General features: G+C 36.0%; 1 protein-coding gene across 3 annotated transcripts in view; it reads right to left on the reverse strand.

Moving 5' to 3' along the window:
- Positions 1–23,464, reverse strand: part of LOC150102943 (uncharacterized) — a 149,276-nt gene that overhangs the window by 85,455 nt on the left and 40,357 nt on the right. The gene's annotated exons all lie outside the window — the stretch shown is intronic.

Genomic DNA, 23,464 nt, shown 5'->3' on the forward strand with positions numbered 1-23,464 from the left:
AGGAAGGACAGGATAATAAAAATAGTACATTTGAGGCCAGTGGAACAAAATAAACAGTTGGGTGCTGCTACACACCAGGCAGTGGAATAGATGATGGAGATAGCATGCATAGGCAAATAGACTCAATGAGTGGAGAGAAGATAATTATTATGGGGGATTCAATGTTACCATAGTTGAAATTCAACTATGGTAACATTGATTGCAAGGAGGAGAGGCCACATGGGAGGAAGGAAATGGATTTTATGTAGTTACTAAGGGATAACTATCTGAGACAGCATGTAATGGAATATACTAGAGGTTTGAGAGTGCTCGATCTACTAACTGCATCTGAGAATTTGACTACAATGAATACGACCACGTTGCCACCAATTGGTCAGAGTGATCGTAAGGTCTTGACCTAGGAGGTCGCTAAATGTGTGGAATTTTCAATTAAGACAGGATATATGTGGAATTACTGGGGCTGGTTAAGTATGACAAGCTTAGGAGATTGCTTGGATCAGTGCCATGCCATGGCATGTAAAACTGCAAGGGCTGGATGTTGATAGTACATGGGAAGTGGTAAAGGAGTGTTTGAGGGAAGTAATGGCTGACTGCATACCTAGAGTCCAGAAAGTAAATCAAGTGGGAGTTAAATGGCTGAATAACACCATTAAGCTTGAGCTGCAAAAAAAGAAACAATTGTGGAGGGAATTTAAGGAGAAAGGTGACCTGCAGGTGCACGAACAGTACAAAGCACAGGCCAGAAGGGTAACTAGTGTGGTAAGAAAAGCAAAAGCAGATTATGAAAGAAAATTAGCAACACAAGCTAAAGAGAATCCCAAACAGTTCTTTCGATATTCTGCAAGTATAAGAAAAAATGTATACAGCAGAATGATTTTAAGGAATGCCAATGGTAGGGAGGTAACTGAATCAGTCAAAATACTAGAATTAGTAAGCAAACACTTTGCAAGAGTATATTATCCAAACCGCGATACTGCAGGAATGAGAGAACCAACAGCTTATAGGGGAATTGAGGTGAATAAAATGGAGGTGAATAGTATATTACAGAACCTTAATGTGAATACATCTGTGGGATTGGATGGTACACCAGCTCAAGTTTTACGTGAAGTGGCAAAGGAATTGTCAGTGCCCTTGATCACATTGCTTAATTTAAGTCTCCTCTAGATTAGTCCCGAGGGGATGGAAAGAGGAGAAAATAGTTTCATCGCATAAAGGAGGCTCCAAGACTGCTGGTGCAAATTACCGACTGATCAGCATATCAGGAGTCATTGTCAAGGTATTGGAGTTGGTCAAGAGCAAAATACATGAATGGATAGATGGAAATAGGATAGTGTATGGGGGGGGGGGGGGTCATGGTTTTGTGAAGGGTAGATCATGCCTCAGTAACTTGCTCACATTTTATAATACATTGATGGCTGAACTGGATAAGGGTAATGGGTTTACAGTGATACTGCTGGACTTTGCTAAGGCCTTTGACAGGATACCATATGGAATTCTAATCAGTAAACTGCAGCACATGGGGATGGATATAGGGTTGGTGAGATGGATAGGAGGGTGGTTGATGGAGAGATATCAGAGGGTAGTTTATTCAGGAGTAGAGTCCCAAAGAAGGCCTGTGACTAGTGGTGTGCCACAGAGTTCTGTTCTTGGACCACTGCTATATAATTTGTTCATTAATGATATAAGAAAGGATCTGAAAGGAACTGTTCATTTATTTCCCGATGATGCAAAGTTGGGTAGAGCAATAGTGAACACACATGATGTCAAAATTTTGCAGGATGATTTTGATAGATTGGCAGACTGAGCTAAGTAGAATGGATGTTAGTTTAATGTGGAAAAGTGTAAGGGTTATGCATTTTGGAGTGAAACGAATAGCAGCAGTATACCACATTGGTGGAACTGTACTCCAGGAAACTGACGAAGCCAGAAATTTGGGAATGTTAGTGGATAGGGAGTTGTAGTTTAGGGAGCACATAGCAAAAGTGGCTAAATCAGCTCATCAGATCACTTGGTTACTGAAGAATACTTTGACAAGTAGAGACATGCAGGTTATTGTTCCTCTTTATCGAGCCTTGATAAGACTCCATCTTGACTACTGTGCCTTGATCTGGGTGCCAGGGTTTCTTTTTGATGGGGAGGAGATAGAGAGGATCCAGAGGTGAGTGACCAAGATAGTAGATGGGCTATGGAATGAACCTTACATGAACAGGTTGAAGATCTGTTGGTTACAGAAATTGGTTGATAGGCAGAAAAGGGGATGATATGATTAAGACATTCCAATTACTGAGGGGTTTTTACAAGATTAATTCAGAGGAAATTTTAGAACTAGGGGGCCATCCATGGAAACTGAGCAAGAGTGTTAGAACTAGGTTTTTCACTTGAAGAGTGGTGAATGAGTGGAATAAGCTGCCAGAGTCTGTTGTGGGTGCCATGACTGTGAATGAGTTCAAATTATGATAGATACTGTGCGAATGCTGAATAGTTCTTGACATGTTTAGGCCTCCCTCGATGAGTCTAAGGAGTCCATAATAATAATTATAATGCATGCTAATGTGTAGGAAAGTAACTGAATCGGTTAAAATAATAGCATTTTACTAAGTGACAAAAGTATATCATCCAGGTGGATATAGTGCAGTAGTGAGAGAGGCAACACTTATATGGGAAATGAGGTAAATGAAACTATGGAGGTGCATAGCATATTATAGAACCTTGATGTGAATACAGTTATGGTAGTAGATGGCATACCAACTCAAATTTTACGTTAAGGTGCTATGAAATTCTCAGTGCCTTTGACCACATTGTTTAATTTAAGTCTTGGTTTTGGGTTAGTCCCAAGGGAGAATAGAAAAGACAGGGGGGGGGGGGGATAGTTCCACTACATAAAAGAAGCTCTAAGACTGATGTAGCAAATTACCAACCAACATATCAGGAGTTGTTAAGGTGGTGGAGAAGTTGGTCAAGAGCAAAATACAGGTATGGACAGATAGAAATGGAATACTGAATGGGGGACAAAATGATTTTGTGAAGGGTTGGTCATGCCTCAGTAACTTGCTCATGTTTTATAATACAGTGACAGCTGAGCTGGATAAAGGCAATGGGTTTATGGTGATACTGATAGACTTTGCAAAAGACTGACAGAATACCACATGGAATTCCAACCAATAAACTGCAGCACATAGGGATGGATATAGGGTTGGTGAGGCAGATAATAGTTGGAGAGATATCAGAGAGTAGTTTACTAGGAAGTAAGAGTCCAGAAGAAGGCCTATGACTAGTACTGTGCTAGGGGCACTGTTCTTGGGCTGCTACTATTTAATTTGTACATTAATGATATATGAAAGGAACTGTTCAGTTGTTTGCTGATGATGCAAAATTAAGTAACAGTTAATACAAATGATGTTAAAATTTTGAAGGATGATTTGGATAGACTGACAGTCTAGGCAAAGCAAAATATATGTCAATTTAATATGGCAAAGTGTACGATTATATATGTTGGGGTGAAAAGATTACCAGCTGTATAAAAGAATGATGGAACTGTACTCCAGGAAATTGTAAAGCCAGAGATTTGGGAGTATTAGTGGGAAAGTTAGAGGACACATAGCAAAAGTGGCTAAAGCAGATCATTGGATTACTTGGTAATACAGCCAAGCAGGTTATAATTCCTTTGTGCAGATCTGGTCACCTGCATTTCTTGATGATGAGGAAGAGGTGGAGATGATCCAGAAGTAACCAATCAAGATGGTAGCAGGTCAACAGAATGAACCTTACAATAAAATGTTCAAGATTGGTGAGTTACAGAAATTTGTTGACAGGCGGAAAAGTGGTGATATGAGTGAGATAAAAATTACTGAAAGGTTTTTACAAGATTAATACAGAGGAAATTTTTCAGAACAGGTCTGATGGTGGGAGAACTAGGTGCCATCCTTGGAAACTGAGCAAGAGTGGTTAGAACTCTGTTGCAGAGAATGGAAGAGAAGAAAAGGAATTTAAAGATGGGATGATCAGCTTGCAAAATTATTGATGACAAAAGGAATGCTTTTAAAAAATACTTGGCAACAAAATCTCAGTTAAAAGATAAATTATTTTTTAATTTTTTAAATTATTTTTATCAAAAGATAAAAAGCAATTGCTAAACAAGCTGTAAGAAAAACACACAGTCTTGGGAGAACTCTGTCTCTGAACTTGAAACAGATATTACATGTCCACAGTCCAAAACTTTTAAACTATTAAACAATTTAAATAGAGATCTAAGAGAAAATGCACATCTTTCACCCATTAATCAGAATATCTGGCTAAGCTATTACCTTTGGACTCATAATAAAGATTTTGAAACATTAAACTTCGATATTAAGACACTCTTGGATCCTATATATCAATAGATGAGTTAGAAACTACTCTAAAAAGTTGTAAAACCCATAAAACACCAGGTGAAGAATGGATAAATACTGAATTATCAAATATGCAGGCCCAAACCTCAAAATTCATTTCCTTAAACTAATAAACAAAATATGGAATGGTGAACTGCAACCAAAAATCTGGCACACAGCAATAGTTATTCCTATACACAAGAAGGCGATATTAACAACTGTGAAAAGTATAGAGGAATCGGTCTCCTAAACTCTGGATATAAAATCTATAGTAAAATTCTGAAAAATAGACTGTCCCAATTCTATGAAGATAACATAGGAGAAGAACAGAATAGATTAAGGAGAGGGGTGCAATTGTGCAGATGGATACTTTACCTTAAAAATTTTATTGGAAAAGCATAAAGAATACAATGTGGAAACCCATATTGCTTTCATTGATATTCTAAGGCATTTGACAGAGTTAACCACAATAAACTTTGAGATATTAATAAATGATATTAATAAAAGTTCCTCATCACTTAATTAAAGTTATCCATGATACATATACGTATGACATGATTACAGTAAAAGTTAGTGGAAGAATCTCTTAACTGGAAACCTAAAAACAGGGGAGTAAGAGAAGGTTGTAGCCTATCACCCACTCTCTTCGCAGTGTATATGGATTCTATAGTAAGACATGGGAGACTCACAGTACATGTTATATCCCAATTAACAAATACACTAATATAGATACAATACTGGAAATTTTTCCACTTGGTTATACTATAAATTAAAGATACCAAGAAATTATATACTTGGTTTAATCCTTTATCCAAGTGTAAGCAAACAAAGTTTGTACCTGAAGTATTTTCAGGACTGGGGCAACTCATATATAGAAGTTGATACTTCACATCACTTGCCTTAGTATCCCATAATGCAAAGCACATATCCTTATGGGTATGTATATGTTATGCATTATGGGAAGGGTCACTACCCAGACCGGTTTCGACCTTTATTGAGGTCTCTTCAGTGGGAGACAAACCCTGAGGTGATACTAAGATTAACATTGCTGGTTCTAAGAGTGAAGCCAGGGGCTTTTTATACTCCCCACTATCTGACAGGGAGACAGTAAGTGAAAAGTTTACGAGCTATATGCTTGCCATGGAAGGGCTTACATATCTATATTAGAAATTAATATGGCTTTTGGTCGTCTGTGTTTGTAAAAATCAGTCTCATTGTAACTTTCCTGCACCAGTTCGCTGGGGGTGTGTAGATGTTTTTAAGAAGTACTTTGTTGCTAGAGATTGGAGGAAAGAGAAGATATAAGGGATATTTGTATCTCAATGAAGTTGGATATCTCTGACAAACCATGGAGCATTTAAAATCATACAAAGCCATTTGTTTTACACTCGTTGCAATTTGAGAATATTAGTATTGGCAGTATGACTCCAAGCTGGAGAGGCATATGTGATTATGGGACGAATCATCAGCTGGTAGAGAAGCAATTTGATCCTAGTGTTTAGTTTACTTCCTATTAATTACGGGGTAGAGCTGGGTGATGGCTTTTAATGTCTTTGCGCATAAGGTTTTTCTTTTTGGTTTATAGTTTATTTGTACAAAGAACAACACAGGTCATACTGTGCCATACAATTTTCTGTAAATGATATATATTAGCATTTACAGAAAATTGTAAAAATGTCTGTACAAGAATCTAGTTCCACAAAGAAGCATCTACAGATAAACAGAACTGCTGCAGAGGGCACAACAACACACAAGGTCAATGGTTATTACAGTAGTGCAAAAATAGTTAACAATATAAGTTAATACACAAAATACGCAACACTAAGCCAAGGAATGCAGTATCTTCTTCTTCAAGTGTCATCTCTTAGAAGGAGGTTGGCAACCATGTCACAGAACCTTTTACTTTCTTTTGCTGCTCTGGAACATTTTTGGTAATTCAAGCCAGTCCAATCCTTAATGTCTTCGAACCACATTCTCCTGGGTCTACCTCTCCCTCTTTTTCCATCCAATTTCCCTTCTAATATTAATTTCTGAATGCCTTCTTGTCTGGTTAGATGTCCAAAATATTTAAGTTTTCGCTCTTCATTTATTTTCATTAATGTTCTTTCCATTTTTGTTTTCTTTAAAACATCTTCATTTTTCATTTTCTCTGTCCATGGTATTTTCAACATTTTTCTGATGGTCCACATTTCGAAAGCTTCTAATTTTTTCTCTGCTTCTTTATTTAGAGTCCAAGTTTCACTGTTGTGGAGAAGGCTCGACCAGATATAGCATTTTATTAATCTTTTTCTTCTGTCTATATTAATGTCTCTGGATGTTAGAACAGTTTTCATATCAGTAAAGGCTTTTCTTGCTATCTCTATTCTTCTTTTTATTTCTTTAAGGGAATTTCCTCTGTCTGTAAACATTTGTCCCAAATATATAAAAGACTGAACCTGTTCAATTTTCTTTTTGTTAACAGTTATGTTCAGTTTCTTATTTATCGGTTCTTTTGATATAATCATGCACTTTGTTTTCTTTAGGTCCCAAATCAGTCCCAAATCAAAGCTTCTGTTGTAAATTTCTGTGATTAAGTTTTGAAGATCATCTTCAGAATCAACTATAAGAACTGTCATCTGCATAACTGAAGTTGTTGAAGTTCCTACCTCCAACTTTTACAACCTTCAGTTCTGAAATATTTTTAAAAACTTGCTCACTAAATATATTGTACAGTAAGGGTGATAAGACACATCCTTGCCTTATTCTTTTTTGATTTCAAAGTTGCCAGAATATGTGTTTTTATATCTTATTGAGGCCATTTGATTCCAGTATATATTTGTAATTATACGTAGATCTTTTCCTTTCCCGTTATTCTGTAGGATATGTATTAATTTCTTGTGATCTATTGAATCAAATGCTTTGGTGTAATCAATAAAACAAAGATATGTGTTTTTCTGGTTGTCAAGGCTTCTTTCACATAATGTTTTTAAATTGAAGATTCCTTCTCTTGGACCTTTGTCTTTTTGAAAACCTGATTGAGTGTCTTCTATTTCTACTGACAAAGTGCCTTTTATTCTTTCTAGGATTATTCTCAGCAGTAATTTTGTAACATGGCTTGTTAAACTTATTAGTCTATATTCTGTACATTCAAAAGTTTTGGAATTTTGGGAATAGTGACAAAGATGGATTTCCTTAGATCATCAGGGATGTATCCTGAATCATAGATGTTATTTAAAATAACATTTAGGTCACTAAGTGTGTTTTCATTTACTTTCTTCAACAATTCAATAGGGATCTGATCAGGGCCTGATGCTTTACCTGTTTTCATTTGGCTTAGAGCGTATTCTATTCTTCATATGTAATTGGTTCACCATCTATATTTTGTATATCTGGTGCATCTGTGCGATCAGAGTCAAACAGTTCTTTTCCATATTCTTTCCATCTTTTTATGATATCTTGTGTCTCTAGTTGCATTTTTCCATTTTGATCTTTTATACAAGGATTATGGTTGACAGTTTTCTTTTTATTTGTCAGGGCTTGGATTGATTTATGCATTTCTTTACTATTGTATTTCTTGTCCAATTCCTCTATTTCTTTACATTTTTCATTTAGCCACTTGTCTTTAGCCTTCATGCATTCATTTTTTATAATTTTATTGAGTATTCTATACTGTTGTGTATTTTTCTTTTTTCGTCTTTCATTCATAAGTTCTAGTATTGATTCAGTCATCTAGCGTTTTTTCTTATTGTATTTAATTTTTGGGATAACCTTGTTAGCTGTCTTATATATTGCACTTCTAAAATTTGACCACCTGTTTTCAATTTCTTCTGTGTTACAAAGTATATTGTCTTCTGTTTTATATCCTACATGATCTAATTTCTTCCTAATTTCTGAGTTAAACACCATTATGTTGTCAGGTATATTCAGAGCTGTGAAGTCAAGTCTTTCAGTATGATTGTTTTTAGAAATGTTTTTTAGTTTCATTTTTAAAATGGACACAACAGGGTTATGGTCTGAACCTATATCAGCACCTGGGTATGTTTTTATGTTGGTTATATTATTTTTGTATCTATTATTTATCATTATGAAATCTATTTGGTTTCTTATAGAGTTATCTGAGTTTGTCCAAGTATACAGTATGCGCTTTGGATGTTGAAAGAAAGTATTCATTATGTGCAAGTTGTTTTGAATGTAGAATTGTATCAATCTCTCACCTCTTTCATTTCTGTCGCCTAGTCCAAATTTTCCAACAACTGGATTTTCTTCCCCCTCTCCAACCTTTGCATTCAAGTCACCCATCACTATGAGTATCTTCATTTGATTTTACATATTCTATAGATTTTTGTAAGTTATTATAAAAATCTTCTATTTCTTCATCATTGTGATTCATCATAGGGGCATAAACCTGGATAATTATTATGTTAAAAGGCTTTGCGGCTAATTTAATAAGTATTCTTTTTTCGTTTATGGGCCACAGCCCCATTACGCATTTAAAGATGTCTTTCTTAATCATAAAACCCACTCCATATTCATGCTTCTCTCCGCCAAAATATACAAATGTAAATCCATCTTTCTCTAGTTGTCCCATGTTAGGCCATCTTGTTTCACTAATTCCCATCACATCAACTTTAAGTCTTTTTATTTCCTGTATAAGGTTGTCTAAATTCTCTAGTTTATATAATGTTCTCATGTTCCAAGTTCCAATTTTCAAGACTCTGTTTCTTGTTTTCAAATGAGGAATATCGATTCCAACCTTCCTTTCGGATTTAGGTTGATATCATCATAGAGTGCACTTGCAATGCTCATTTTAATCACAGTTTCAGTGTCTTCTTCCCTGTAACTATTTACAGCTTGGGACATTGCAGAGATTCCAACTTCCAAAGCATAGGATGTAAAATATTTCCGTTTCTTCATGGTCGACTATAGGATAGAAGATAGTAACATGGTGAGGCCCCAATCTCTTCCATGTCTGCAATAGCCAGCTAACTTGGCTCACTCTGTCAGCCATTGAGCTGTATTCAGAATCTTCCGCCTGCCAGTTGTTTCACGTTGCCGTTGATATACGAATTCTTTGCCAATGATGAAACAGCAGATGTTATTGTAATGCTAGCATCTCCCACGCTGGCCACATAACGTATTGGGAGATGCACTTTATAGCTTTCTGCCGGCTCTTTGCTTAGTATCAACTTTGCCATGGCTCATTACGACACCATGTTTCCCCGGGGGTCAACATGGAGGCAATGCAGTATCAACATATATGTAAAATTATAATATATGCTTTTATAGCAGTACAAAAATAGGCAAAAAGGTATTATTATACAATATGCATGTGCACATAAGGCCTTGATGTGGTGGTTGAAGGTTAGACTTCTGTCCAGTAGTACAACAAGGTATTTGGCTTCTGTTTTCCAGGGAATCTTGGCATTAAACAGGAAGATATCCCCATTAGGAGATGCCGTTCTTCTGGTGAAGAGCATAGCAAAAAGAGATCAGGCTAGTATCACTGTATCATCAACGTATATCTGAGGTGAACACTAAGGCTGAAGTAATGCCGAAGTCATAATTTCTTATACGAGTAGCCAAAAGGTGTCACACCATATTATTAAAACACTCTGGATTAGAGAAAGTTGTTGGAAGTTTTTCCACTTGTTATACGATAAATTAAAAGATACCAAGAAATTATACTTGGTTTAATCGTTTATCCAAGTGTAAGCAAACAAAGTTTGCGGCTGAAGTATTTTCAGGACTGGGGCACTATAATTTGGGACTATATAATTTCTTGGTACCTTGAATTAATAGATACAATACTAATTATATGAAGAGCCAAAGGCTTCAATTCGGTGACATGAACTTATTTAAGTTAAGGGATATTACATCCCATATTGTTTCATAGCCGAATAAGAAACTCAAAGAGTTTCATGCCGAATATAGAAACTATATAACAATATGAAACATTATGGGATGTAATATCCCTTAACTTAAATAAGTTCATGTCACCGAATTGAAGCCTTTGGCACTTCATATAATTAGTAATTTATTAGGACACCTTCTTGGCAATTCTTATAATAAGGTATGTAAGTTCTGTTCGCAACAAACTTGGTATTATCTAGGTCTACTTACTCACTGATGAGACCTCAATAAAGGTTGAAACCAGTCTGGGTAGTGATCTTCTCTCATAATGTAGAACAGTAATACAGCTCCTAGGAGCTGGGTTTCACATTATGGGTAAATACCAAGAATAGTGAATGGAGCTTGCTCCACCCTTACTATGAGTTGCCTCAGTGTTGCACTATCAAATGGGTTAGGTGTTGCACTATCCAGGTATTTGCTTACGCTTGGACTTGCCGAACTTTATATAGTTTCTATATTCGGCATGAAACTCTTTGAGTTTCTTATTTGGCTATGAAACAATATGGGATGTAATATCCCTTAACTTAAATAGATACAATACTGTTTGCACATGATCAGGCTATACTTGCAACCTCTGAAACTGATCTACAATACTCTAGCCATCATCTTAATTTAATAGTAAAAAAATTTAACATGGAAATTTCAAAAGAGAAGACAAAGGTACTTGTCTTTAAGGGAAGAGAATCAGTAAGAAGCAAAATCTCTGTGGACAAAACAATTATTGAACAAGTAAACTCTTTCAAATACCTTGGATATCACCTAACCTACAGAGAAGAAAAAGACAGATATGTAAATTACAAATTTCAATAGAGCTTTAAGTATTATAAATCAAGTTTTTAAACCCTCAAAGATATACAAAACATACTCGGATTAGAGTTTATAAAACTCTAATGGTCTAACAATTCCAAGAATGTGGAGGACCCATCTACAACCTTCATAGCAACCACAAAGAAAAATCTCAATACAAGACCTAGTTAAGTGTTTTTTTTTTTTTCCCTTGAACATTCAATAGCAACATGTACAAATCCAGAAGATAATCGTAATATAACTGTATAATTCCAGAAGAATCCTAGTACATGAGGACTTTAGCAGAGTTTATTGTAGTTTTTATTTTATTTTTATTTTAATTTTTTTATTTTATTTTTTTTTTAATTTTTTTTTCCCACTAGAGGGCAGGCTAAGAAAAAAGATTAGTTAACAAGGTAGATGTAATTTACTTGTGTAGAGTGCAACAGCATGTAGCTTGTTCTTATACTTCTGAATGTATCCTTCTGAAGATGACCTCAATACAGGGGTCGAAACGTAAAGTTATTATTTTATTATTAATCAGTAAAATAATCTTTTTAACACGTGTGTTTTGTTTCACTAATTTAATTAATATGAATGCTGATCACCGTGTAACCTTAAAAGAAAGAGTTTATAAAACATTGGCAAGACCAGTGCCGACTTATGGAAATGAGGCACAGACGATCAGTAAAGGAAACGAGAGAAGAATAACTGCAGCAGAAATGAGGGGGACTGCAGGATGCACCTTGTTATATCATGAAAGAAATAAAGAAATCACAAAAGAAATGAATCAACAACCAATAATAGAATATATCCACAACTATAGATGGCAATGGAAACTGAAGAATGGACAATAGTAGAATCACCAAACAAATCCTTGAATACAAACCTGTGAGAAAGAGATCGGTTATAACAGGCCCCAAGGCCAATAACACAAGATAGGAAGATAACGATGAGGACTCTGTTGCATAAAATGGAGCAAATAGGGATGGATACAATGCTGGTGATTTTGATAAGATGGTGGCTGATACAGACATTGAGAAGTAATATATGGGAATGGGGAAGGATAAAATGCTGAGTCCAGTGCTTGGTCCTCTTCTTAATTTGTACACCTGTGAATAAAAAATTATTTAAGAGGAAATATTCAGGTGTTTTTCTTTTTCCTTAAGGAGAAATGGAATACAGAATCAAAATCTTAAATTAAAAAAAAATATAAATATAATTTAAGAGAAATTCAAAACATAATTATTATTTATTATTATTATTTGTCACCTCCAGGGAGTCCAAAGACTCATCAAGGGAGGGCATGCCCTACTCTACAACACTGCTTCCACCACTCACAATCCACCAATTGACTGCAACTACACCAGCACCATCTACTGCCGACCGCCACCACTATTTTTTCCACAGACAATCACAAACGTCCATGCCCACGACAGTATTCGAACCCGCAGCCTCTTGATTGGAGAGCGGATACGCTAACTACTCAGCCAACCAGGCTGGCAAATAATAGAAAAAAAAAAAAAAAAAAAGAAATCCCTGAAAATGATCAAATTGAGATTAATGGAAGGAAAAAATGGATTCCAAAACTGAAAAATATAACAACCCCTTACCAACTTGTAGGTCTCTATCATATCTCCCCTCTTCCTCCTGTCCACTAGACTCTGCAAATTACATCTTCTCAATCTTTCCTCATACTCGACATTCCAGAGGTCAGAAACTACCTTAGTCAGTCACCTTTGGACCCTTTCCAACATCTCTTCATCCTTCTGAAAACCCAGTAACCAAATCTGGGCACAATAGTCCATGTGTGGCCTAATCAAAGCCTTATACGACAGAACAAGAATCTCCCTACTTCTACACCTCAGTGTCCTCCACATCATTCCCAGAAGCCTTTGTGTTGTCTTCAAAATTTTGGCGATGTGTCCCCTAAATTTTAGATCCTTATCCACTATCACACCCAGATCTCTTATTTCCTCTACCTCCAACAATATATCCTCACGAAGCATAAATTCTGCATCCCATCTTTGTTTTCCAAATTTTAAAACCTTACATTTTGCAACATTGAACTCGCATCCCCATTTCCATGCCCAATCACTCAATTTATTAAAGTCTTCTTGTAAGGCCAAAACATCTTCACTACTCTTCATGGTTCATCCCAACTTTGTATCATCTGCAAACAAATGAATATCTCCATCCAAATCTTCACCAATATCATTAAAATACAAGTTAAACAGTAATGGCCCTAAAACAGACCCCTAAGGCACTCCACTAGTGACGTTCCTTTTCCTGGATATTGCACCATCATGCACAACTTGTTGATACCTATCAGATAGCCAGTCTCCAATCCAATGCACTAATCTAATATCCAACCCAATCTGCTCTAGTTTGACTGTCAACCTATCATGACGTACTCTATCAAAAGCCCTTGCGAAATCCAAGTTTATTACTGTGTATCCTTTTCCTCTGTCCAAAGAAGCAGTCACTTTATTGTAATAAGTAAGTAAATTACTAAAACATGACTGCCCTTTAGCAAATCCATGATGTCCATCAAAGATAATACCATTGTTGTCAACCCAACTCTGGATCCTAGTTCTCACAAGCTTCTCCAATAACTTAACCACAACGCCTTACACACAGATAGGCCTATAGTTTGATGCTTAAGTTCGATCACCTCCTTTATGAAGTGGCACAATCTTGTTCCACTTCATAAAGTGGCACAATCTTGTCCTCCTTCCACGTCTTAGGAACTTGACCGAGTGCAAGACTCGTATTAAAAAAATATGTCAAGACAGGTGTCAACTCCCTGGCACATTCTTTTGAAATACGTGGTGATATATTATCAAGTCCCACAGCCTTATTAACATCTAGTTTATTCAACTCCCCATACACCTCTTGCTCACCTACAGTCAGTCTCCCTTCCCCATCATCAACTGCTCTCAATCCCTCTATATAGTCACATTCACAAGATTGAAAGATTTTTATGAACTGTTCATTAAGTATCTCCACCACACATTCTGCATCAGCTGTCTTTAACCCATTTTTTCCAATCAATGTCATCCTTCCATAATTATTCTTTTTTTTTGCTGGCGGCTACATATCGAAAGAATTCCTTAGGATTCTTTTTGACTTCATTAGCCAACTGCTATTCATACCTCTCTTTAGCTACCCTCACCAACCAAGTCAAAAGGTATGCTTGGTCTCTGTAGACCTCATGGAATTGGTTATTTCCACTTCTCTTATGCTGTCTCCACAATGCCCTTTTTCTCTGTATTGCATGCTCAATCTCTTTATTCATCCATCTCGCACCCACCTTATTTAACCGTCTCACCCTTGGAATACATTTAGACATTGCATGTACTAAACAGTTTTTGAAAATCCCTCAAACTGCATTGATCTCTTTTCCAGCTAAGTCCTCATTCCATACTACACCTGCAAGCTGTCTTCTGAGCTCTTCATAATCACCCCCCCCCTTGTAGTTCCACATATACTCTTTTATCACATTGGTCCTCGCACTGCTGGCAACCACCCAGGTAATCACCTCATGGTCACTCTCACTAATTGGTGGATGATTTGACACCTCATTTATAATTACATCCTCTGATGAAATGACCAAATCCAAGACCCTCATTTCTCGTGTGCCCTCTGTTACATACTGTCTGAGGTAGTTATCTCTCAAAAACTCAAGAAACTCATTTTCTTTACTTCCAGTTGCTATCATCATTCGTCTATATTGCCATAATTAAAATCACCCATAATGATCACCCTTTTCTTATTTACTTGGCTAATTTGATTGTACGTTTCATTATCACCACATTACCTGGTCTATAACAACATCCCACCAAGTATTTGATTCCATTCACCTCAATCTCACACCATACTGCCTCAAAACCACTGGCACTATTTCCCTCTGGCATCTCTACTTTATATGGACATAACTCTTTCTCTATCATCAATAGCACTCCTCATCCCTTTTCACCCCTTCTGTCCTCACGAAACACATCATACCCTTCCATCTCTATTCCTGTCAGGATGCCGTCCTCTTCCAACCATGTCTCACTTATTCTGACAATCTTTGGGTGAACAGACGGAATTAGTGCAACCATTTCATCTGCCTTGTTTCTTATGCTTCTAGCATTTGTATACAAACACAACACCTCATTTCTGGATCTACGGCTAGTTCCACTGACACCACTCATTCGATGTGATCTCTCCATGATCAACTGGGGCCATTTCCCATTCTGCTTCTTCGTTTTAAAACTCTTTTCAATTCCAACTGTTTCCTCTTGATCCCTGGTCATCCCATTCCTTTACTGCCTACACATGCTCACCTCCTCTTGGAGCATCCACCTTTCTCATGCTGTGTATCCCTGTCCACCCTGAACCTCCCCATTTCCCTGCTCCTCTTGCACATCCATTCTCTCATTTTCTATACTGATACCACTCACTTCCCCATTCATAACCACCTCTTCAATCTCTCCTCTCTTACTCTCCCGCTCTTCCACATCACTTCCCACTCGATCCGATTCATTCTCTCTATTCACTTCTCTACCTTCCAGCAGCAGTCTCTCAAAGCGACTCGCACCGTAACCACTCAAATGCAGTCCATCGCTTCCCATACAGCTCATTTCGTCTCTCAAACTCATTCCACACATTAACAAACTATACTCCCATCTCCTCACACATTTCAGCCAGCATATCATTCATAATCCTTGCTCTCCACCTCATTTCACCACAGTCATACCTAGGCAACACGCTAACTACCCTTCCTGTCACACTATTCTCTTTTATCCTTCTAAGCAGCCTCCTCATATCCATTCTGACATACTCTTTGTCCTCTCTCAAATCCTTCGTACCTATTAATACTATTAACTCTTTTGCTCGATCCTGCCTCATATCCAATGCCTCAATCACTCTACTCATTTTAGGACCTAAAAAACATACCTTGTGCATTTTATCCTCCAGCACATCTTTAATAATGGGGTCGCCATACAACGCCACTTGCTCGTCTTTTGTTAACTCTTTCATGCCATCATTATTTATTTTAATAGTTTTTTCATGCCATCATTATTTATTTTAATAGTTTTTACCCGAATTTTCTTAATTTCATACCGCATCCATTTCATTTCTTGCCTCATCCAATCCATTTCACATTCTGAATCTCGCGACACATTCTCTCTATCATTCAATCTTTCAAATTCTCGACCCCATCTTCTCACTTTCACTCTCCTTCATCCTTAATTGTTTCTCTACTTTCGGTCCAACATGCGTCCAACTTTTGCTATCATTCTTCCCATTTTCACACTCATTCATCTTTCTTTGTTTCTGTACTTTCAGTCCAACATGCGTCAAACTTTCGCTATCATTCATTCTTTTTTTCGCTATCATCCATTCTTTCGATTTTTTTTGCTTTCGATTTCTGCGTCACACCATTTCTAGTTTCATTCCTTCTCTTAAATTCGTTTCCTTCTGCCACTCTCACCTCACTTTCGTCCCTTTTAACATCCATTACGATTTTCAAATTGCTCTTTTTCTTTTTTACTGATTTTTTAACATTTTTTTGCCTATCTTTCTCACTATCCTTCTCTTTCAAATGTGCACTCATTTTCCCCGCAACAAACTCGCTACTAACACCTTCTGTCATCAATTTCATATTTGCATTCATCAATTCCTTGTTCAGGTCACACTTCACACACACCCTTCTTCCATCCTCACCAAATATACACAAATCATTTATGTAATCGAAAGAATACATATAACAGACCTCATACTTAACGAAACGACTAAAATCTAAATTTAAGTCATGGAATGACAATGCCGCCGCCATTTTTGCAGGTTACTAAGTCTAATAATAACGATTTCGTAATTAAGTTTTGGCAAAAAAAAAAAACCGGTAGCGCACAACGTTTGCAGCCTCTCTTACTCAAACAATTACGCATATATATTTAATCATTCCTAGAAAACTTATCCCAATCAGGAGCTCTTCTTATACATGTCACTGTGCTTGACTCACGAGCACCCTCGTTGTGTGTGACTCAAACAGCTTTGCAGAGAAAATGCTTCACAGAACAAAAAACAAACAGAATTAGAGTAATTAATCAAGTAGAAGATACTGTGAAGAACTTCAAAGTATGTAAATAGAGATGGGTTTTGAACACAGCAGATTAACAGGTGAAAGATGGAAACAAAATTAAGCAGGGTGGATACAAAGCAAAGGAAAGGGTGACAAATAACAAGATGGAGGAAAGATGTGCAAATTTTCATTTTAGACAAATTATGGACTATACAATCATCATCATCATCATCAAAATCCTACCATTACCGTGTACAGGATGTGATAGTACCACATGAAAAATTTACATCATTACTAACTTCCTATCTACAATTTTCCTCCAGATCAGTCTGTTACTTGTCAAGACTCCAATATTATCAGATCTTATATTTCTGTCGTCTAAGGCAGCGCTTCCCAAACTGTGGGCTGCACCCCCCCCTTGGGAGCTGTAAGTTTTGTTGAGGGGGGGGGGCGTGAAATAATGAAAACAAATTTAAAATGTTTTAAGACCAAGTAGATTTTTCTTATCTTAAAAGAAACGTATTTAACTTTTATTATTATTTTTTTTTTTGTTATTTTTTATATTTTAATGGAAAAATTCACACATTGGTGTTGGTTCACAAACTTTGCTTCTTGCTATTTCGGCGTTTAATGAATATTACTAAATATATGCTCATTCATATAAATTTCATTTCAAAGAAGTGGTTAATTGTATTTACTTTGAATGCTCTCCAGGGTAGCTCCAAATCTTCCCGTCCCTTTAATCACACGTTCGTAATCAAGCGACTGTTGATATTGACTGTTGTTGATACATATCAAAACTCGTTTTTTTATTATCACTGTCATTCGAGCTAGTTTCCCGTTACCAATAAAAGTTTCGCATATACTTCACACATGAAATAGAGCTTAAACAAGATCATGTGGGGCAATAGTAACTTGCTTGCAGCAGTAAATAACATCACTCCCCAACAGTCACTATGCTACAGAGGCAAGAAAAACAAGTACTTTTATTATGTCCGTGATTAAGGTATGAGCAGTCTGCTAATATATTTCTCAACAAATAGTGCAATTAGAGACAACTAAGATAAAAATGACACTAATTAATGAATCACATGTCCCCTCATACAGAAACTATGCTGTATATATAGACTCAAGCAAAACCATATGTTGCACCGAAAAACACAGTATCTAACTAAAAACTATTGTTATTAATTAGATGTGTGCGAGTTCGATTTCGCAAGGCAGCAATAAAATTCAACCGATCGTGTTAAAACTAAGAAATATATATATAGTGAATGTTATGGCAGTTTCATATGGAATTCGGTTGAAGAGAGTTAGCATTTCAACTCAATTGTCAGCTATGCTTTTATCTTTTGGTCACGCGATCTTTTGTTAATACCGCACGAATCATATGCACATTTTAATAACCTGCCTTTGCTGTCTGTTTCACGTTAGGCTTAATTACCATAAAGGGAGAAAAGTCACAAAAGAGAAAAACGTTCCTGGTCCGGGGATTCCCTTATTCAGGTAATATTCACTAATTTCACGTTGTTAGTCTATGGTGTGCCAGTATCGGTAAGTGGTGCTATTATATGATCTAGACTACGTTAAAAATTTAACCCTGAAATGGATAAGTGGCTGTTAAAAAAAAAAAAAAAATCCAGCAAACAATCCGAAGCAGAAACAGACTCAAAAAAAAAGGATTTCATATTTTACCAGAACAGCCCGTCATCTTCAGCACCAAATGGTAAGAGGCAAAAAATGTCATATGAAAAAATTCAAAAATACGATCCTTCTTATTTGAAATATGGGTTTGTACCATCACATAATAATCCAAACAAACCCATATGTATAATCGGCTGTAAACAGTCATCAAATGATTGCATGCGACCCGGAAAACTCTGTCGCCATTTAGATACTGTTCATGGGGAATATAAGAGTAAGACAATTGAGTCTTTGCAAACAAAGGCTGAAGAATTAAAACGACAAACTAAATGTTTTTCAAAGCATGTTAAACTGAATGACAAATTAGTAAAAGTATCTTTCGAAATTGCTTTGTTAATTGCAAAAACAAAGAAACCTCATACAATTGGTGAAGACCTCGTCTTACCAGCAGCAGTAAAAATTTGCGAAACTATCTATGGTTCCGAAATATCAGAACTTTTTTAAAAAAATTCCTATGTCTAATAACCCAATTAAAAGAAGAATAGATTGCATTGCCGATAATATCATGTCTACATTAATTTCACAAATCAAACAAAGTAATGCATTTGCCATTCAGCTTGATTCTACGGATAATACAAAGGACGCTAATTTAATGGTTTTTGTTAGATACCGCTATAATTTTCAAATTCATGAAGATCTACTGTTTTGCAGAAATCTTTCCGGTACAACCAAAGGAAAAGATATATTTGAAAAAGTGAATAATTTTTTAAAGAATATGAACTTGATTGGCAAAAGTGCATCGGAATTTGCACTGATGGTGTCGCAGCCATGACAGAGAGAATTTCAGGCTTTGTAGCAGAAGTAAAAAAGTTTATCCGAATGCAAGACATGTTCATTGCCTTATCCATAGAGAAAACTTAGGATTTCGACAAATGGTAGAATCGCTGAGTAAAGTGTTATCAGAAGTTTCTACTGTAGTTAATTATATAAAAATAATGCTACTAATACAAGATTGTTTCGTATTTTATTCCAAGAGATGGATTCCAATTATGACACTCTTTTATATCACACAGAAGTAAGGTGGTTGTCCCGCGGAAAAGTTCCGAAACGAGTTTTAACATTGAAAGATGAACTACGAATTTTTCTTCTTGATAAGAATCACATGTTTGAATCCCGATTTTGATCACAAAAATCTAATTTTTGTGATCAAAATTGGTTGTGTTTCATTTCTTATCTGTCGGATTTTTTTAAAAAGGTGATGAATTGAATCCTTCTCTGCAAGGAAAAAGCACCAATATATTAACACTAACATTAAATTCCAAGCATTTCAAAGTAAACTTTCTGCATGGTTTTAAAAAGGATAATAAAACGGAAATGTTTACTTCTCTTCATAAATATGTTAAAGAAAATAATATTTGACTATCAACAGAAAATAAAAGGATAATAATTAACCACCTCAGAAATTCTATGGTTTTTTCGAAAAATATTTTCCTAATTCGAATGAAGATAAAGAATATGATTGGTTGAGAACACCATTTGCTCCTTCTCTACAATTTAGCAATCTTCCATGGTCATCTCAAGAAGAACTAATTGATATGACAGCAGATTCAACAATCGAATCAGAATTTCTTAACAGTGATTTATCCGATTTTGGATTCGACGACAAAAAGAATGTCCTTCGTTAGCAAACGCAGCCTTAAATATGTTAATTCCTTTCACATCTACATACCTTTGTGAAACAGCATTTTCATCGTTATTGATAATTAAAAATAAACATAGGTCCTGCTTATCAATGGAAGAATTGGAAAGAAATCTAAGAATAGCCATTTCAAATATTTCACCTGATATGGCCTTTTCATGTAGCAGTATTGAACCACATCCATCACATTAAATTATTATTAAACTTCTTTTATGTTTTTAATTCTTTCTTTATTACTAATCGTCTAACATTTCATGTGCTTGTGTACAATATGCAAATGTACAATAACAATATATCTATCTATATAAAAATCTGAGATAATGTGCCATGTCAAATGTGTATGTAAGATGCTAAAAATGTAATATTTGCATTTGATTTTTGCAATATTCGCTGCATATATTTTTGGATATAAATTATAAATTAGTACTGAATATAAATACAATAAATATTATCATAATATATGTCTCAATTACGATATTTTTTTGAGGGGGCCGTGAAATATCTTAATTTTTATAAAGGGGGGCCCTGACGTCCAGAAGTTTGGGAAGCACTGGTCTAAGGCACTTTGTACCGTTTCAATGCACCTATATCTTGGTTTTCCTCTGGGTCGTTTTCCTGGCAACTTGGCAGACAACACTTGTTTTGCTAATCTTTCCTCGCCCATTCTGTTTACATGACCATACCACCTGAGATTAGCTCTACTAATGCATTCCTGGATGCTGACAATGTCAAGTTCTTTCCTAATATCATTGTTTTAATTTAAATCTGATATTGCCATTGATGCCATCTGTTCACGCCTCTAATCTTTCTGAGGATTCTCATATCTGTGGTATCTAGTCTTTGGTCAAGTGTTTTACTTCTGACCCAGCTCTCAGATCCATAAGTTTCAACACTGTCTTGTATACAGCTAATTTAGTGTTCCGACTAATTTCTCTTATTCCATATGAATTTATTCAATTGACTTCCTACTATACCAGCTTTATTGATTCTGTTGTCTATTTCCATATTTAATTTACCATCTTCACTAAAAATCGTGCCTAAGTAGGTGAAATGTTTTACTTGTTCCACAGGTTCTCTGTTCACAATGCAGTTGACATTTTCAATGATTCTGCCTATTTTCATTGTCTTTATCTTTTTATTGCTGACCTTCATACCATATCTGTTACAACAGTGATTCAATTTAGTCAAGGAATCTTGCAGACTCGTAACGGATTTATTGATAAGTATAACATCGTCTGCATAAAGCAAAGAGCTGACATTAACATCTCCAATTTTGATATCATGTTTAATACTACTTCTTTCATAATAGAGGGGATAATGTACATCCTTGTCTCACACCAGATTTAACATTAAAACATCTTCCTGTACTTCCTTCAATTCTAACTGCTGACTTACAACTCAAATAAAGACTAAGTATTGCTTGATATAATGCCCCATTGACACCATATAACTGTAGCGTATTGAATAGCTTCTCTCTTGGCACCTTATCATATGCCTTTTCTCAGATCTAAAAAACGCAAATAGAGATCTTTGTTATATTCCCATGATTTCTCCACTATTTGTCATAAAATGAAGACCTCTATTTGGCCAGAATCCAGCTTGTTCTTCACCAGGCTTTTCTTCTACAATTCTTCTCAACCGTTTCTCAACTTTGCTTGCATTATCTTACCAGGAACACTCAATAGGGAAATACCTCTGTAATTCTCACATTCAGTTTTGTGTCATAAATAAAAAATTTTAATTTCCCAATGTTTCAACCTTCATATTAAGGTCGACCATCCTAATCTTAATAATGAGAGTCTAAAAATCCTAAGAATATGGAAGGCACATATTTACCCACTCAATCTTTCTCCCTAAGAGTTAATTATAAATAGGATCATAGAAAATTCATTAAAGAATGTTTCTCTGATTTTGTCTTAAATAGAATAGAGCTTTGATGTAGTTATTTTATTTCATTTATTTAATTTAATTGTATTTTATTTTCACTAGAGGTCAGGCCAGTAGAATAACCATTGATCAAATTGTCTCTTTAGCATACTGTATGAAATGCAATTTAGCTTGTCTCTCACTGTGTGTGTGTGTGCGCGCGCGCGTGTATCAACATCAACTCCTGATGATGACCTTAATATCAACATTGGGAAATTAAAAATTATCATTTATAACACTGTTGTAGAGTCCACAATTTGTCTAAAATGAATGTTGATCACCGTGTAATACTAAAGGAAAGATCTGTGAAGGTTTAACATAAGATAGTGGACACTGGCTAAAGACAGAAAGGACTGCAGAATTAACAAGGCCTGTATCTAGTAGTAGATGGGAAAAGGCTGAAGAAGAAGAACAATTTAGTTATTTACAAATGAAGCAAATCTGGGAAGAGAGACAGTCTGTGAAGATGGTGTACAGATCCTGTAGGACAACTTAGGGACATAGCAGACTGCACCATGGATAAAAGTAAATGCTGCCAGTTTAACGTGCCTAAGTATACATACATGCATGCTGGGATGAAGAGATCAAGATCATAAGCTGTTTACTATATTAATGGAACAGAATTGTAAAAAATTGGTGAGGAGTGACTGTGAACAGGGAGATGAATATAATAAATTTATATTAAATTTAGTTTAATCCTTTATCTAAGTGTGAACAAACAAAGTTTAAGCCTGAAAGTATCTTCAGGACTGGGGTAAGGTGGTACAACACCAGGGCACTCCTTGCAAAGGTGGAGCAAGCTACCAACACCCCTAACTCAGTATCTCCCATAATGCAAAACACATCTCCTTGCGGATATGTCTAATGTTATGCATTATAGGGAAGGGCCACAACCCAGACTAGTTGACCTTTATTGAGGTCTCTTCAGTGGGAGCCAAGCCCAAGTGGAGATACCAGGCAGAAGCATTAGCAGGTCATCTCTACCTATAGGAGTTGCCAAATGGTGTGCCACCCTTCTTTCTCTAAATCCGGAGTAATTTATTAAAAAAGGGTGGCACACCATTTGGCAACTCCTATAGG

The sequence above is a fragment of the Typopeltis vanoorti genome, chromosome 9 (assembly GCF_054136105.1).
Source record: "Typopeltis vanoorti isolate ZY-2024b chromosome 9, IOZ_Tvanoo_1.0, whole genome shotgun sequence".
Taxonomy (NCBI): domain Eukaryota; kingdom Metazoa; phylum Arthropoda; class Arachnida; order Uropygi; family Thelyphonidae; genus Typopeltis; species Typopeltis vanoorti.